The 18,574-nt window shown below is 40.7% G+C and overlaps 1 protein-coding gene across 1 annotated transcript in view; it reads left to right on the top strand.

Annotated features, from left to right (window-relative positions):
• Positions 1-327: 327 nt before the first annotated feature.
• Positions 328-18,574, top strand: part of epb41a (erythrocyte membrane protein band 4.1a) — a 349,346-nt gene continuing 331,099 nt past the window's right edge. Inside the window, exon 1 of the mRNA XM_034160644.1 lies at positions 328-420. The gene's annotated coding sequence lies outside the window, so the exon portion shown is untranslated. The remainder of the gene's footprint in view (positions 421-18,574) is intronic.

The raw sequence follows: 18,574 nt of genomic DNA, 5'->3' as shown, positions 1-18,574 counted from the left end.
AGGATGGACTGTTATGAATGTCCACAGCCAGAGACAGTGCAGAATGTTCTCATGTATTGGAATACATATAAATATTCCAGAGAAAGGCAAGAGCTTTTTTCAGAATTTAGAAGAATAGGACTGAAAGATGTATTTTGGGGTAGGCTTAAGTGAGAGGGGGAAGTGCTGTCTTCTTTTTAAATACTTGAAAGACACTGTACTCCAGAGGATTGAAAATTACCGCTATATCGGACTGATGCACAAGGTGGCAGCATTGCAACAATAAGGATGCCGACTGCCGTTAAACGCCAAAGAAGAAGAAGAATTTCTGCCCTGCGCGCGTGCATCGTTTTTTTCCCTTTTTCTTCATAGAATTTGTCAGCATCGACCACTTGGTTTTACAGGACGTTTTCTTCCATAGAGCGAGTTAAAGAGCGCACGGTAAGTGATGCTTCGCGTCCCTGACATCACTCAGTGTAAATGCGGTTTGTTGTCTGTTTTCATTTTTTAATTCATTCAGCGCCATCTTCGCCGCCCGTTATTCCCCCACGTAGATACGATTAAAAGCAGCGTTTGTTTAAAAATAACGTGTACAGAAGCGGCCTATTGAAATGTTGTTGCTGGATCATAAATGGTTTATTAGTGAAGCAGAGGAGGCTGACAGAGCGCGTGCCCCCGCCGCTGATCAGAGGGGCGGGACTTACGTCATCAGACCACGCCCCGAGACAGGTGTACCACCACTCCAGCAGACTTAAAACAGTCAAACAGGGTTTGATTCATGATGTTTTTCTGTTTGATTCTAAAACTGTTGGATTCAGGATGTCACACTGTGGACTGTTGCTGCGCTTCGTAGCTTGTCGCTGCTTTCTTCAGGGGATGTTGCTGTTTGTGCCTCAGTAGTCATCTTCATAATAAACCACAGTTCTCTGACAAGTGATTTATTATAATTGACCGCACAGTCTCAGCCGTGTCATCGCTACATATTTTGCCGCGGGAAGTCTAATCCCTCTTCCCTGCTGCTAGTTAAATGCACCTGCAGGAACATCATGTGAGAAGGGGATTGAACATACGAAGTGGCTAAGAATACATACATCCGTATCTTCTGAGGGAGTGCTAAAGGTACAGACCAAGGCCAAGAGATTTCCCCTAACCTTAACCGCATGCACATCATGGGTGCGATAAAACAACAGTTGGAACAACATGAATAACTGGACATGTTGACCTGTTTACAGCAAAGTAAGACTTTCTACAGTTGGACTTTTACGATCTTCAACTGACTTGTTTATGGGTATGTAAGTAAGTTCCTTCGGTTGCTCCCTTGTTTGCACTCGGGGTCGCCACAGCAAATCCAGGGTGGATCTGCATGTTGAATTGGCACAAGTTTTACGCCGGATGCCCTTCCTGACACAACTCCACATTACATGGAGAAATGTGGCGGGGTGGGATTTGAACCCGGAGCCTTCTGAACTGAAACCAAGCGCATTAACCACTTGGCCACCACCCCTGTGTGGAGGCCTTGTTTACGGGTATGTAATGACTTTTTTTGGTCTATTGCTCCATATCTTTAGAACGGTCTCTGTAGTTATGGGTCCGTACCCGTAGCCACGGCCTTGAACATATTCCAACAACTGGCCACAGCGACTAGGAAGAAAACAGATGTTTGGATCTTGTGAAGCAGACCTTTTGGCTACCCTGTGTAATTAAGAAATCATTTTAAAGGTCAAACATTTGTGTGTTTTTGCGGACATGACTGAACCAGAGCATCATTGTGAAATATTTGTTGCTGCTTTCTTCAGGGGATGTTGCTCTTTGTGCCTCAGTAGTCATCTTCGTAATAAACCACACAGTTCTCTGACAAGTGCTTTATTATAATTGAACGCACAGTCTCAGCAGTGTCATTGCTACACAGTTTCTAATCCCTTTTCCCTGTTGCTAATTAAATGCACCTGCAGGAACATGTGAGAACAGGGAATATAACAGGAAATACATAAAAGGTTTGGCAGGAGATTCTCTCTGCAGCTGTAGAATTTCAAAATAAAACTACACACAACAAACATGCAACATCAAACTTCATAACACAAACATACATCACTGTAAGAAGAAAAACACATTAACCAACATAAAGCATATTCCAACAACTGTCATCCACACTGTGATATCTGTCAACACAGTTTACGGTCAAGCGGCACAGCTAGCTGTCCCTTTGTTTGATCATCCAGCATGGTGGGATATGGGGTTTGGGGGATGCTTAGGCTTAGGAACTACGGAGCCCTGGAAGTGTCATCGCAAAATGTTTTGCATGTGGAGAGAATGTGCGCACGTTTTGTTATATTGTGTGCACGTTTTAAGCATCGTTTGAGTAAAACAAGGGCACAGTCTACTTAAACATGGCCACAATTTGTAAAACGTGCACTTAATATTGTCTTGACACATAAATGTTGGCTATTAGCCAACATACCAGCAGACAGTGTAATACATTTCCTCATTAGAAATGGCTCTGGTCAGGGTGTATCATCATGGTTTGGGAGCACAAGGACATACAGAAAACTCCAGCTGCCCAGAATGGCATCATTTTGAGTTTAAGCACATTAAAAAGGATGCCGAGGGCGAAGCGTCTCCCTGTCGTGAGGATGACAATTTAGGTTATATTATGGAGTTCATTTTGAACGAAAGGAAAACGTGCACACATTTTATTAATTCGAGGGCTCAATTAAAGGCAAACGTACGCACGAATTATCACAGCCAGGAAAACGTGCGTTTTATTAATTTGAGAGCACGTTTTATTAATTCGTAGGATCAATTAAAGGAAAATGTGCGCACAAATGATCATGGCCAGAAAAAAATATCACTTTAAGTGACCTCTCCTGGGTTCAGTAAATGAACCGCAGCGGCAGCCAGTTTTTTTTTTTCACGTGCGTGTGCGAACTAATCGTCCGTGAAGATAATTTTATTAACTACACAGATGTATAATAAAACAAATGGTGACTGGTTTATAACACAATGATGACAGAGTTTGAGGGGGAGAGAGAGAGAGGAACCGCAGCGGCAGCCAGCTTTTCTTCTTGTCTTTGTTTACATGTGCGCGTGCAAACACAACAAATAAAACGCAGGGAAGATGAAGACAACACACTGGAAATTGTTTTTTCCTTATTTATTCCTTTATTGGTTCATTTTACTGGTGCTTATAGTTGATAAAACTTGGATGAAGTTACTTGCTCCAGTGCTAGTGCAGTATAAAATTACGTGCACCGCTCGAATAATACATGCACAAACTAGCACATGCGCATACTATTTCGACCACTGACTCCCCCCCGAAGCTTTTGCATTATGGGCTTATAAAGGGCCTTCTTTATTAGTCTAAATATACCAAAATCTGAAGTCCAGACAGAAGAAGAGAACATCTCTGCACTTCAAAATAAGGAAAGTGTCTCCAAAAAGGCCACCAGTTTGAGGTTGAAGCTGCAGAGGAGGCCTTGATCTTTTTAAATGTCCTGAGCGTCCAGCTCACCTGTCGTCTTTGCAAACCCACACCTGCTGCTACATAAAACAAAGGCTCTTTAAACAGCAGCTATTTTGTAATTTGAAAAAACTTTTTTCTTATTTTAACATTAAATGAATGAATCATTAAACATGTCATGAAGTCAAAAAGGCATTTGCACAGGTAGAAGAAGCCCTGCCTCTATTGTGCATAATTTTAAAACATTTACAATCACTAGAATAGTGAAATTCATGTTTTAGTAATTACTCTGTCCTGATTACAACATTAAAAGCAATTACATAGTCAATAAGGACGTAATTTAATGTTGAAAAAATGACTACATTAAAAATGATTTAATCATGAGAAATCCTAATGAACAAATACATTGCAGTCATTTTTACATCATCTCCTGTTGTGCTTATAATAAATATTTATATTTATTTATTGTGTCGCTTTTTCTTGGTTGAAGTGCAGATATGAATTAATTAATCTACCAGACTTAAAAATGTACACATTACTTTTCATGCTATTTTGTCTAAAAATAAATGTCCAAGGTTCATTATCATGTTAATCAAGAAATCATCTTACCTGAAACAACAGATAAGTTATGGTTTTAATTTACAGACAAACATCAAAGATTTCTAAAGAGTCTTCCTTTCTTGTTTAACTTAAAACTATTTTTTTTAACTTTATTGCCTTTATCAAACTTGCAGGCAATACAAACACAGACATTCATTCAGTACAAATATACACAACCTAACCCTCCCATAAGAGGCTATAAACAAATAAATAAATAAAAACAAAACCAAAACCAATTACAACAACTGAGACAAAAAAAAAAAAGAGAAATCAGACAAACCAAAGGGTCACTTGTCATTAAATGTTATACAGCAATTCTTGGTTGTGCAGGGTCAAAGTAAATGCATGATATAGAATTGTACATTACATTTAAGGTGTTAGCATAATTTCAGTCCCCCAATGACTGGGGCCCATCTTCTTATGAATAGTGGTACTTTAAACTGTAAAATAGCAGTCATATTTTCCATGGTATGTATCTGCTCAATCTTCTGTATCCATTGAGCTTTTGTGGGTGCACATGGTTGCATCCAATTAACAGTAATCATTTTCTTCGCAGTCATTAACAGAATATGTAACATGTAGCATTGGTCCTTAGAGAGCAAGTTCTCTGGTATCTTCTCCAGTAAGAGAATTAAAGGGTCCAAAGGGATATCAACTCTAAAGACAGTGTCCATTTCTTCTTTAATGTGTTTCCAAAAAGTTTGTATCACTGGGCAGTCCCAGAATATGTGGGCATGGTCCCCAACCATGCCACAATTCCTCCAGCAATTGTTGGGGGTATTACTTGAAAACTTCGACACCTTGAGAGGTGTTCTGAAGAATCTCAATTTCACTTTCCAGTCAAATTCTTTCCACATTTGGCTCCCAATCCCTTTATGACTTGCTAGACATATTTTCCCAAGCTTCATCTTCTATAATTGCATTAAGTTCTAATTCCCACTCACTTTTAATATGTAAGGTATTGTCTGAAGTGTCTTTCAAAAGATTCATATAGATATTGACTTGTGATTGGCTCTCACTGCGGTATTGTATCACTTCCTGTTCCGGAGCACAGCGGTGTTTTGCTGTATCTGTTAGCTGTTTAATCTGCACAGTTAGATTGATCTAGTTATCTAGATAACGATTTGTTTGCCAGTGTAATCTTCACGTGCCTTAACTAAAGCACTCCTTCTGCTGAATCACCTCTAAATTATTTACACATTATTCACTTTGCGTGTTTTTAGGAATCCGCTAGCTTAGCGCAGCTACTAGCTCTTAGCCGATTTAGCATGGCGGCTTCTCCTGTCTCTCCCGCACTCTTCTGCTCTGGGTGTGAAATGTTTAGTTATTCCTCGGCCTCCTTTAGCACTAACGGTACTTGTAATAAGTGTAGCTTATTCATAGCTTTGGAGGCCAGGCTGGGCGAATTGGAGACTCGGCTCCGCACCGTGGAAAATTCTACAGCTAGCCAGGCCCCTGTAGTCGGTGCGGACCAAGGTAGCTTAGCCGCCGTTAGTTCCCCTCTGGCAGATCCCGAGCAGCCGGGAAAGCAGGCCGACTGGGTGACTGTGAGGAAGAAGTGTAGTTCTAAACGGAAGCCCCGTGTACACCGCCAACCCGTTCACATTTCTAACCGTTTTTCCCCACTCGACGACACACCCGCCGAGGATCAAACTCTGGTTATTGGCGACTCTGTTTTGAGAAATGTGAAGTTAGCGACACCAGCAACCATAGTCAATTGTCTTCCGGGGGCCAGAGCAGGCCACATTGAAGGAAATTTGAAACTGCTGGCTAAGGCTAAGCGTAAATTTGGTAAGATTGTAATTCACGTCGGCAGTAATGACACCCGGTTACGCCAATCGGAGGTCACTAAAATTGACATTGAATCGGTGTGTAACTTTGCAAAAACAATGTCGGACTCTGTAGTTTTCTCTGGGCCCCTCCCCAATCGGACCGGGAGTGACATGTTTAGCCGCATGTTCTCCCTGAATTGCTGGCTGTCTGAGTGGTGTCCAAAAAATGAGGTGGGCTTCATAGATAATTGGCAAAGCTTCTGGGGAAAACCTGGTCTTGTTAGGAGAGACGGCATCCATCCCACTTTGGATGGAGCAGCTCTCATTTCTAGAAATCTGGCCAATTTTCTTAAATCCTCCAAACCGTGACTATCCAGGGTTGGGACCAGGAAGCAGAGTTGTAGTCTTACACACCTCTCTGCAGCTTCTCTCCCCCCTGCCATCCCCTCATTACCCCATCCCCGTAGAGACGGTGTCTGCTCCCAGACCACCAATAACCAGCAAAAATCAATTTAAGCATAAAAATTCAAAAAGAAAAAATAATATAGCACCTTCAACTGCACCACAGACTAAAACAGTTAAATGTGGTCTATTAAACATTAGGTCTCTCTCTTCTAAGTCTCTGTTGGTAAATGATATAATAATTGATCAACATATTGATTTATTCTGCCTTACAGAAACCTGGTTACAGCAGGATGAATATGTTAGTTTAAATGAGTCAACACCCCCGAGTCACACTAACTGTCAGAATGCTCGTAGCACGGGCCGAGGCGGAGGATTAGCAGCAATCTTCCATTCCAGCTTATTAATTAATCAAAAACCCAGACAGAGCTTTAATTCATTTGAAAGCTTGACTCTTAGTCTTGTCCATCCAAATTGGTAGTCCCAAAAACCAGTTTTATTTGTTATTATCTATTGTCCACCTGGTCGTTACTGTGAGTTTCTCTGTGAATTTTCAGACCTTTTGTCTGACTTAGTGCTTAGCTCAGATAAGATAATTATAGTGGGCGATTTTAACATCCACACAGATGCTGAGAATGACAGCCTCAACACTGCATTTAATCTATTATTAGACTCTATTGGCTTTGCTCAAAATGTAAATGAGTCCACCCATCACTTTAATCATATCTTAGATCTTGTTCTGACTTATGGTATGGAAATGGAAGACTTAACAGTATTCCCTGAAAACTCCCTTCTGTCTGATCATTTCTTAATAACATTTACATTTACTCTGATGGACTACCCAGCAGTGGGGAATAAGTTTCATTACACTAGAAGTCTTTCAGAAAGCGCTGTAACTAGGTTTAAGGATATGATTCCTTCTTTATGTTCTCTAATGCCATATACCAACACAGTGCAGAGTAGCTACCTAAACTCTGTAAGTCAATCAATCAATCAATTTTTTTTTATATAGCGTCAAATCACAACAAACAGTTGCCCCAAGGCGCTTTATATTGTAAGGCAAGGCCATACAATAATTATGTAAAACCCCAACGGTCAAAATGACCCCCTGTGAGCAAGCACTTGGCTACAGTGGGAAGGAAAAACTCCCTTTTAACAGGAAGAAACCTCCAGCAGAACCAGGCTCAGGGAGGGGCAGTCTTCTGCTGGGACTGGTTGGGGCTGAGGGAGAGAACCAGGAAAAAGACATGCTGTGGAGGGGAGCAGAGATCGATCACTAATGATTAAATGCAGAGTGGTGCATACAGAGCAAAAAGAGAAAGAAACAGTGCATCATGGGAACCCTCCAGCAGTCTAAGTCTATAGCAGCATAACTAAGGGATGGTTCAGGGTCACCTGATCCAGCCCTAACTATAAGCTTTAGCAAAAAGGAAAATTTTAAGCCTAATCTTAAAAGTAGAGAGGGTGTCTGTCTCCCTGATCTGAATTGGGAGCTGGTTCCACAGGAGAGGAGCCTGAAAGCTGAAGGCTCTGCCTCCCATTCTACTCTTACAAACCCTAGGAACTACAAGTAAGCCTGCAGTCTGAGAGCGAAGCGCTCTATTGGGGTGATATGGTACTAAGAGGTCCCTAAGATAAGATGGGACCTGATTATTCAAACCTTATAAGTAAGAAGAATTTTAAATTCTATTCTAGAATTAACAGGAAGCCAATGAAGAGAGGCCAATATGGGTGAGATATGCTCTCTCCTTCTAGTCCCCGTTAGTACTCTAGCTGCAGCATTTTGAATTAACTGAAGGCTTTTCAGGGAACTTTTAGGACAACCTGATAATAATGAATTACAATAGTCAGCCTAGAGGAAATAAATGCATGAATTAGTTTTTCAGCATCACTCTGAGACAAGACCTTTCTAATTTTAGAGATATTGCATAAATGCAAAAAAGCAGTCCTACATATTTGTTTAATATGCGCTTTAAATGACATAGTGAGAGAGAGAGTATTTCGTCAATAGTTTTACATCCTCATTGAAGACAACTTTGGATGCTGTAGCTCCTCTGAAAAAGAGAGCTTTAAATCAGAAGTGCCTGACTCCGTGGTATAACTCACAAACTCGTAGCTTAAAGCAGATAACCCGTAAGTTGGAGAGGAAATGGCGTCTCACTAATTTAGAAGATCTTCACTTAGCCTGGAAAAAGAGTCTGTTGCTCTATAAAAAAGCCCTCCGTAAAGCTAGGACATCTTTCTACTCATCACTAATTGAAGAAAATAAGAACAACCCCAGGTTTCTTTCAGCACTGTAGCCAGGCTGACAAAGAGTCAGAGCTCTATTGAGCTGAGTATTCCATTAACTTTAACTAGTAATGACTTCATGACTTTCTTTGCTTTTTAATTTTAACTATTAGAGAAAAAATTACTCATAACCATCCCAAAGACGTATCATTATCTTTGGCTGCTTTCAGTGATGCCGGTATTTGGTTAGACTCTTTCGCTCCGATTGTTCTGAGTTATTTTCATTAGTTACTTCATCCAAACCATCAACATGTCTATTAGACCCCATTCCTACCAGGCTGCTCAAGGAAGCCCTACCATTATTTAATGCTTCGATCTTAAATATGATCAGTCTATCTTTGTTAGTTGGCTATGTACCACAGGCTTTTAAGGTGGCAGTAATTAAACCATTACTTAAGAAGCCATCACTTGACCCAGCTATCTTAGCTAATTATAGGCCAATCTCCAACCTTCCTTTTCTCTCAAAAATTCTTGAAAGGGTAGTTGTAAAACAGCTAACTGATCATCTGCAGAGGAATGGTCTATTTGAAGAGTTTCAGTCAGGGTTTAGAGTTCATCATAGTACAGAAACAGCATTAGTGAAGGTTACAAATGATCTTCTTATGGCCTCGGACAGTGGACTCATCTCTGTGCTTGTTCTGTTAGACCTCAGTGCTGCTTTTGATACTGTTGACCATAAAATTTTATTACAGAGATTAGAGCATGCCATAGGTATTAAAGGCACTGCGCTGCGGTGGTTTGAATCATATTTGTCTGGTAGATTACAATTTGTTCATGTAAATGGGGAATCTTCTTCACAGACTAAAGTTAATTATGGAGTTCCACAAGGTTCTGTGCTAGGACCAATTTTATTCACTTTATACATGCTTCCCTTAGGCAGTATTATTAGACGGTATTGCTTAAATTTTCATTGTTACGCAGATGATACCCAGCTTTATCTATCCATGAAGCCAGAGGACACACACCAATTAGCTAAACGCAGGATTGTCTTACAGACATAAAGACATGGATGACCTCTAATTTCCTGCTTTTAAACTCAGATAAAACTGAAGTTATTGTACTTGGCCCCACAAATCTTAGAAACATGGTGTCTAACCAGATCCTTACTCTGGATGGCATTACCCTGACCTCTAGTAATACTGTGAGAAATCTTGGAGTCATTTTGATCAGGATATGTCATTCAAAGCGCATATTAAACAAATATGTAGGACTGCTTTTTTGCATTTACGCAATATCTCTAAAATCAGAAAGGTCTTGTGTCAGAGTGATGCTGAAAAACTAATTCATGCATTTATTTCCTCTAGGCTGGACTATTGTAATTCATTATTATCAGGTTGTCCTAAAAGTTCCCTAAAAAGTCTTCAGTTAATTCAAAATGCTGCAACTAGAGTACTGACGGGGACTAGAAGGAGAGAGCATATCTCACCCATATTGGCCTCTCTTCATTGGCTTCCTGTTAATTCTAGAATAGAATTTAAAATTCTTCTTCTTACTTATAAGGTTTTGAATATTCAGGTCCCATCTTATCTTAGGGACCTCGTAGTACCATATCACCCCAATAGAGCGCTTCGCTCTCAGACTGCAGGCTTACTTGTAGTTCCTAGGGTTTGTAAGAGTAGAATGGGAGGCAGAGCCTTCAGCTTTCAGGCTCCTCTCCTGTGGAACCAGCTCCCAATTCAGATCAGGGAGACAGACACCCTCTATACTTTTAAGATTAGGCTTAAAACTTTCCTTTTTGCTAAAGCTTATAGTTAGGGCTGGATCAGGTGACCCTGAACCCTCCCTTAGTTATGCTGCTATAGACCGTAGACTGCTGGGGGTTCCCATGATGCACTGTTTCTTTCTCTTTTTGCTCTGTATGCACCACTCTGCATTTAATCATTAGTGATCGATCTCTGCTCCCCTCCACAGCATGTCTTTTTCCTGGTTCTTCCCTCAGCCCCAACCAGTCCCAGCAGAAGACTGCCCCTCCCTGAGCCTGGTTTGCTGGAGGTTTCTTCCTGTTAAAAGGGAGTTTTTCCTTCCCACTGTAGCCAAGTGCTTGCTCACAGGGGGTCGTTTGACTGTTGGGGTTTTACATAATTATTGTATGGCCTTGCCTTACAATATAAAGCACCCTTGGGGCAACTGTTGTTGTGATTTGGCGCTATATAAAAAAAAAAATTGATTGATTGATATTTGACACGATGTTTTGATGATACATTGTGTTGAGAAATCTCTATAAAATACCTTTCAACCTCCATTGGATCTCTTTTTATACTATCCCAGTCTCTGTGTCTAGTGAGGTAACTTCGTATCTGCATGAATCTTAACAAGTCAGTTGTAGGCAGATCAAATTTTTCCTGGAGTTGTGAAAATGATCTTAGTGTGTTGTTTTCATACAATTGGTCAGTGCTAACCAGACCCTTTTCTGTCCATCTCCTAAATGCCAAGTCTGTCAGTGATGGGAGAAAATCAAAGTTTCCCAAAATAGGCATTACCCTTGATAAAGCCACAGAGCCTTTTATTTGTTTTTGTGTAGTGTTCCAAATCTTTAGTGTGTGTTTAACCCATATATTATCTATTTTTATCTTCTTCTGAGCCCTTTTGTCAAAAAAAGGAAGCACAGACAATGATACCCCTATCAAAGAATTCTGTTCAATGGATAGCCATCCAGTTTCTTCAGCTTTGGTCATCCATATCACTATCGCCCTGAGTTGGGCTGCCCTATAGTACATTTTAAAATTAGGTAATACCAGCCCACCCCTTTTTTTGCTTGCCATCAGTATTTTTAAACGTATTCTTGGTCTTCTGTTTTGCCAAATAAGATTTTAAAATACCTTTTTCAAGACTCTTAATTGTTGATTGTGGAACAGGTAAGATTGAAAATAAAAAGAGGAGCCTAGTAAAACATTCATTCTTACTGACTCTATTCCTGCCAAACAGGGACGGGGTAGCACATCCCATCTGCTTATATCTTGGTTGATCTCTTTAATTAGTTTATCATAATTACAATGGAAAAGCTGTGATGGCTTCGGTGTCAGAATGACTCCTAAATATCTAAACCCATTTTTGGATTTCCTAAATGATACTATACTATCTAATTGTTGGGGCCATTCACCACTTATCATCATTGCTTCTGATTTGCTAGTGTTTATCTTATATCCAGATACTTCACTGTATTTTTGTAAACTATTTAAGAGTGCAGGGATTGAATCCGTGGGCCGGTCTATAAATAACAATATGTCATCAGCAAATAGAGCTACTTTGTGTTGACCCCCTCCATCATCGGGGATGCCTAATATGAGAGGGTTTGATCTTAATAGTTCTGCCAGTGGCTCTATGCTTAAGGCAAATAAAGAAGGAGATAAGGAGTCTCCTTGGCGAGTGCCACGGCTCAGTGGGAAAAAGTCTGAGCAGTACCCATTTACTCTTACTCTAGATTTAGGGTTTTTGTAGAATAGGCAGATCCAGTTAATAAATGTGTCGTCGAAGCCCATATGTCGGAGAGTCTGTTGTAAGAAAGACCAGCAGACCCTATCAAACGCTGTCTGTGTGTCTAGGCTGAGAAGCATTGAAGGAGTGGTCCTTTTGGCTGCGATAAACTGTAAATTTAGGGCTCTCCTAACATTATCAACACCATGTCGGTTATTGATAAACCCAGTTTGATCAGGCTTTACCACCTTATGTATGATTCTCTGAATTCTTTTTGCTATTATTGAAGTAAGGATTTTAAAATCAACACACAAAAGGGGCGATATGATGCACATAGGGTCGGGTCTTTATTTTCTTTGTGTATAACACTTATAATTGCCTCTGACCAAGATGCAGGTGCTTGTCCTTCTTTTAATGCATAGTTATAAACCTTGCGCAGGATTGGAGTCAGCTCACCTACAAAGGTTTTATAATATTCCCCTGTGAAACCGTCGGTTCCAGGAGATTTATTTTTAAGTTGTGAAATAATATCTTTGATTTCTTCTTCTGTAATTGGCATTGACACCATATCAGCCTCTTCTGATGTAAGTTTAGCCAGGTTGATGGATCTAAAAAAAGACTCCATCTTCTCATTTCTTTGTGGGTCTGACTGTTCCTCATATAGTTTTCTATAGTGTGTGGCAAAGGCCTTTGTGATGTCTGTGGGTTGTGTTAGCGCCTTGGGGCAACTGTTTGTTGTGATTTGGCGCTATACAAGAAAAAAGTTGATTGATTGATTGATTGATTTCACCCTTATCTGAGCATTTAATTTTGTGAACTGCCCTGCTACTTTGCGCTTTCCGCAGTTGGAATGCTAGTAGTCGGTTTGCTTTATTCCCCATTTCGTAGTATTTTCTATTTGTAAATCTTAAAGCCCCTTCCGTTTTGTAAGTTAATAGGTCATTCAATTCTTTCCTTGTCTCTTTCAGTGCATGTAAAGTTTCTTCTTTGTTAGATTGTTGATGCTCTCTTTCTAATTGCTTTATTTTTTCTTCTAGCCTGTTCTGACCATTCAACCTCTGTTTTTTTAATCTAGAGGAAATTGCAATAATACAACCCCTCATCACAGCCTTAGCCCTCTCCCACAAAGTTACTGGAGAGATTGTGCCGTCCTCATTTGCCTCAAAATAATGTTTTAATTCCTGGCGGATTTCTTGTTTAATCATATCGTCATTTAATAATGATACGTTGAGTCTCCAGTACTTAAATGATTTTATTGGCGCTAAATCCATCTTTAAGGTGACTGGCGCATGGTCTGATATGGTGATTGGCTCTATTTTGCACTCTTTAACCCTATACAGATCTGGTCCTGATATTAGTATCATGTTTAGCCTGGAATAGCTACCATGTACCTGTGACATAAAGGTGAAGTCCTTTTCTTTGGGATGTAAACGCTGCCATACATCCACTAGGCCAAGTTCACTTGTCATTGCCTGTAGTGTAGTTGACTTTCTAGATACAGTGCTGCCCCCTGCTGGCAACCTGTCTACATGTTGGCTCATAACAATTAAAATCTCCCCCTATTAACACCGCCCCTTCCATTATGTCGGCTAGTAAGCCAGCTATGTCTTTAAAAAAGGCAGGGCTATCCTCATTTGGTGCATATAGATTGTGCAGAGTTATTCTTATGCCATTTATATCTCCCTTTACAATAATATATCTACCCTCTTTATCTCCAACTCTGTGTGATTGAAATATACTGATTTATTAAAGAGGATGGCCACCCCTCGCCTCCTCCCCCTTTCAAAAGATGAACTGAAAACTTGATCCACCCATTCCCTTTTAAGTTTAAGGTGCTCTTTCTCTGACAGATGGGTTTCCTGGAGCATGGCTATAGAACATTGTAATTTTTTTAAATGACTCAGTATTTTTTTCCTTTTGATTGGATTGCCTAATCCCTTCACATTGTAAGTAATACAGTTCAAACTATTCATAACTATTCTTATGCTGTTTCATATTACTCCTTGACATTTAACCACATATAGTGACATTCTTGCATCAGTAACCCAACCATTAATCTTTCAAGGTGACAATAACAAATAAAACAAAATATAAAACATGTATAAACCTGAACACTGAACTTCCACATACCCAATATGTTTGCTGTAAGCCTATAACCAAATAAGAAAACAAAGCCCTGTAAATTAAGCAAAGCATATCCCGGTGTATCTTGGGCAGAGGATGGTGACAGGTCCTCTGTGGGGTAAACACAAAGTGTCTTTGCTGCTGCCGTCCCGCTCTCGGATCGGTTGCTGCTCAATGCAAGTATACTCACAGTTCAGTTGAGTTCCGTCCCGTGGAAAAGAAACGGGAAGTAATGATAGTCCTAACGTTTGGCACATCCAGAAAAATACGTTCTCGACATTGATGACTTCCCAGCTTATTTGATATGGGCCTCTGGATCCACAGATGGAATCCCGCCCACGGCAACCTCCTCTGTCTCACCCACGACATGCCACCCGCTGAGACGTAGTTCCTCCTCCACCTGCGCACCTGCTGAGTTGTGCTGGATAAAGGCACTTGGCTTTAATGCTCTTCTTTTTCAGTTGTTTGATAATCTCTCGCACGCTCGCCCTCTTCCTTTGCAGTTCTGGAGAATAATCATGGTCGAAGTATATTTGTTCATCTTTGTACATTAACTGTTGGCTCCATGCTTGTCGGAGTATCTTCTCTTTGACGGAGTAATCAAGGAACCTGACGATCAGGGATCTGGGGGGATCATTGGATTTCTTTGGTTTGGACGTCAGTGAGCGGTGTGCTCTTTCTATTTGTATAGAAACGTCTGGCATCGGTTCGAGAACTGAACAAATCAACTCCTCGACAAACGTCTTCACATCTTTCCCCTTGCTCCTCTCAGGTACCCGGTATATTCTCATGTTGTTGCATCTCATTCTGTTCTGTAATTCTTCACACCTAGCCGTCAAATCTTTCTCTCGGCGTAGCAAATAGCGTATGGCTCTCTTGTATCGTTTTCCCGTCATCTTCGGTAGCACTTACACGTTCTTCCACCTTTGTGGTTCTTTTCTCTAGTTTTGTCATTTCCCCTTTAGTTCTGCCATTGATGTCTCCAACATCTTAAGGGTTTGATTATGTCCTTCCAAGTTCTCTGACCTGAACTTTGCTAGCTCGGCTAATATTTTAGCCTCAGGGCCTTCACTGCCTTTCGCTTCATGCTGACTTGGCTTCAAAGTATCACTTTTCTCTTTCGAAGTCTCTGGTTTTGTAGTCGCTGTATGAGCAGCTGTATGAGATCCTTTCCCCCAAGAACTTTTCCCATAGCAGCACACCAATCTACACCAGAGAACCTTCATGCGCTGTCCAACGGAAAACGCACATTATGTGGAACGTAAAAAAAAAAAAAAACAAAACAAAAAAACAAAAACCTGTGATGTGAAACGGAAGATGATTCTTTTTTTTCTTGCTTGCAATAACAGCCGGTAGTCCGGTAGGGACTTTAATCAAAAGAAAAGTGAGTCACGATTGACAGTTAGTTGAAAACGGCTTCCTGCGCTGCATGACAGTGGAAAGCTTCGCTTTTTTAAATGTACAATCAGAAATGATAATCAAATGATTATTTCTGATGATCATAAATGATAATTTTCCTGCTACACACCCTTGGAAACAGTGTAACGGCCCAACTGCAGCATAATTTTTCAAGCTGCAGTGTAATGGGCCGTTAGACTGTCATAATGCTGGCGAGAACCCTGAGCAGGTGCAGTACCCAAGTGGTTAGTGCACTTTGTTTCAGTGCAGAAGGTTCCTGGTTCAAAGTTTACTTTACTAGTTGTCGGGAGTCACAAGTATAATTCCTTTGACAATCTAATTCTGTGCTTTGCCTGTGATACTGTGTATAGTCACGGTCAGAAGAGTGGAAATCAGTTATTATTATTATTATTATTATAATTATTTTGTCACTCACTGTTTATAGCCCCCCTGGCCCATACTCTGAATTCTTAGATGAATTTGGTGTGTTTATTTCTGACGTGTCAAGCAGTGTGGATAACATTTTGATTATTGGTGATTTTAACATTCATGTAATAAGCCCGCTGATCCCTTCTGCAAATCATTTATGGAAATTGTGGATGCATAAGGATTTTAGCAGTGCATTTGGGATTCAATGCATACTAGTGGAAAAAACCCTGGACCTGGTTGTTTCGCATTATTGTTGTTACGCATTTCGACATCATGCCTCTTGCATCGGTGGTCTCCGACCACTCGCTTATTAGGTTTACATTTTCAGTGCCGCCTTTAGCGGGATAACAGCCTTGTTTATTACAGTGGCAACACATTAACCCTTCAACTGTGACAGAACTCGAGGCTAGATTGCCTGATATCTTAGCCTCAAGTTTGGAGAATGCCCACTCAGTAGACAGTCTTGTGGATAGTTTGAATTCAGTGCTCAAAATTACACTTGATATGAAGGCTAGAGCTTTAGAATGGAAATGGCATAGCTCCAAATCAGAAGCATTCCACCTTGTGTGGCGTGATGCTATTTTAGAGTATAAGCATGCACTACTGACTACAAAGAGGGCCTATTACTCTGATTTGATCAGTAAAAACAAGCATAACTCAAAGTTCTTGTTTGACACCGTGGCAATACTTATTCGTGGACAGCCACCTGTAAGACGCTCTCCCTTTTCAGAACAGGATTTCTTGAATTACTTTGAGAAGAAAATTGAAGATATGAGGTTAACATCCCAGCAAAAATTGGTTCACCCCCTGCACCGTTTTTGAGGTGGGTGCCACTGCCGGGGTACCACCTAGATTTACAGTTTCATGGTATCTCATTAGATGTGCTGACGCTGACGAAACTTGTAATGTCTACAAAGAGCACAACCTGTTTACTTGATCCCATATCAACAAAACTGTTTAAGGACCTGTGGTCTATTCTTGGGCCAACAGTGCTGGAAATTGTTAATCTTTCATTAACTTCTGGATCTGTTCTTAAATGTTTTAAATCTGCAGTGATTAAACCGTTACTTAAGAAACCTAATCTGGACCCTAGTGTTTTGAAAAATTATAGGCTGATATCAAATCTATCACTTTGCTCTAAAATTCTGGAAAAAAGTAGTCTCATGGCAGCTTGTGGACAACCTTACAGAGAATAATCTTTTTGCGCCACTGCAGTCTGCTTTTAGAAAATACCACTCCACGGAGACAGCTCTTACTAAAGTGGTGAACGATCTTCTGCTTGCAATGGATTCATACACCATTTCAGTTTTGGTGCTGTTAGATCTCAGTGCTGCATTTGATACTGTGGATCATCATATTTTACTTGGTAGGTTGGAGCATTACTTTGGGATTACTGGAAGTGCCCTTGCATGGTTGACGTCGTATTTATCCAGTCGTTCTCACTGTGTTTATATGATAACACTGCCTCTAACCATAGTGACATGAAATTTGGGGTTCCACAAGGATCTGTCTTGGGCCCCCTGCTTTTTCTCTGTATACAGCACCCCTTGGGCACATACTGTGGCGTTTTGGGATTGCCGTTCATTGCTATACTGATGACAGTCAATTATACATGCCGTTAACTGCTGGTAGTCTTAATTACATAAAATCTCTAGAAGATTGCCTTGCAATAGTGAGAGGCTGGATGTCTAGTAACTTCCTACTTTTAATTCTGAAAAGACTGAAATGATGGTTCTCGGTCCAGCAACATATCTGCACCAATTTGACCAGCTAGCGCTTAGCCTGAGTCCTTGTGTCATACATCGCACGGACAAGGTGATGAACCTTGGGGTGGTTTTTGATCCTGCATTGTCCTTTGGCCTTCACATTAGGGATATTACGAGGCCTGCTTTCTTCCACCTGCGAAATATAGGCTAGTGAGGATTCATCCATCCTGTCTATGGCTGATGCTCAGACCCTGATTCATGCTTTTTGTTTCTTCCAGATTGGACTATTGCAATGTCCTATTTTCAGGGCTACCGCAGTCTAGCGTTAGGGGTCTCCAGTTGGTTCAGAATGCTGCTACCAGACTTAACACGAAGCAGAAATTTTGACCACATTACACCTATTCTGGCATCTATTCATTGGCTACCTGTCTCTACGAGTTCAGATTTTAAGGTCCTGCTGTTAGCTTATACAATTCTTCATGGACTGGCACCGACCTACTTAGCTTATCTAAATAATAGGGATGGGATGATATGCTTTCCCCCCGATTCGATTCTCTCATCATTTTGTGGGTGCCTATTTGATTTAAATTGCGATTTTTACGATATTACAGATTGTGGCAATTCTTAGTTTAGCTTTCTTAATACCAGTGAAAAAGTTGCATAATGATGTCTACAGTCTATAGAGGGTTTTCATGTGACGTATTGGTCACATCATTTTGTGTCCCGCGCCCATTCTGGATTACGACAGGGTGGCTGCTGTGATACGCTACGTGCATTTGGTGAACAATTGCAGAAGCTTCAACGTCGGTGTGAAGAAGCCTCACGGCACCGTGGCGCTGAGAGAGATCCGCTGCTAACAGAAATCCACCGCTACCAGAATTTTATTTTATTTTATTCTGCAATAAAATTATATAAGAATACATAAAAATACTGCCGAGGATAACAGAAGAACGCTTCCAATACGGATGCTTATTTACATTGTGGTGCTCGAGCACCGAGCTGCT

The sequence above is a fragment of the Thalassophryne amazonica genome, chromosome 20, assembly GCF_902500255.1.
Source record: "Thalassophryne amazonica chromosome 20, fThaAma1.1, whole genome shotgun sequence".
Taxonomy (NCBI): Eukaryota; Metazoa; Chordata; class Actinopteri; order Batrachoidiformes; family Batrachoididae; genus Thalassophryne; species Thalassophryne amazonica.
Note: the sequence above shows the minus strand (reverse complement) of the source record. Positions and strands in the feature narration are given on the sequence as shown.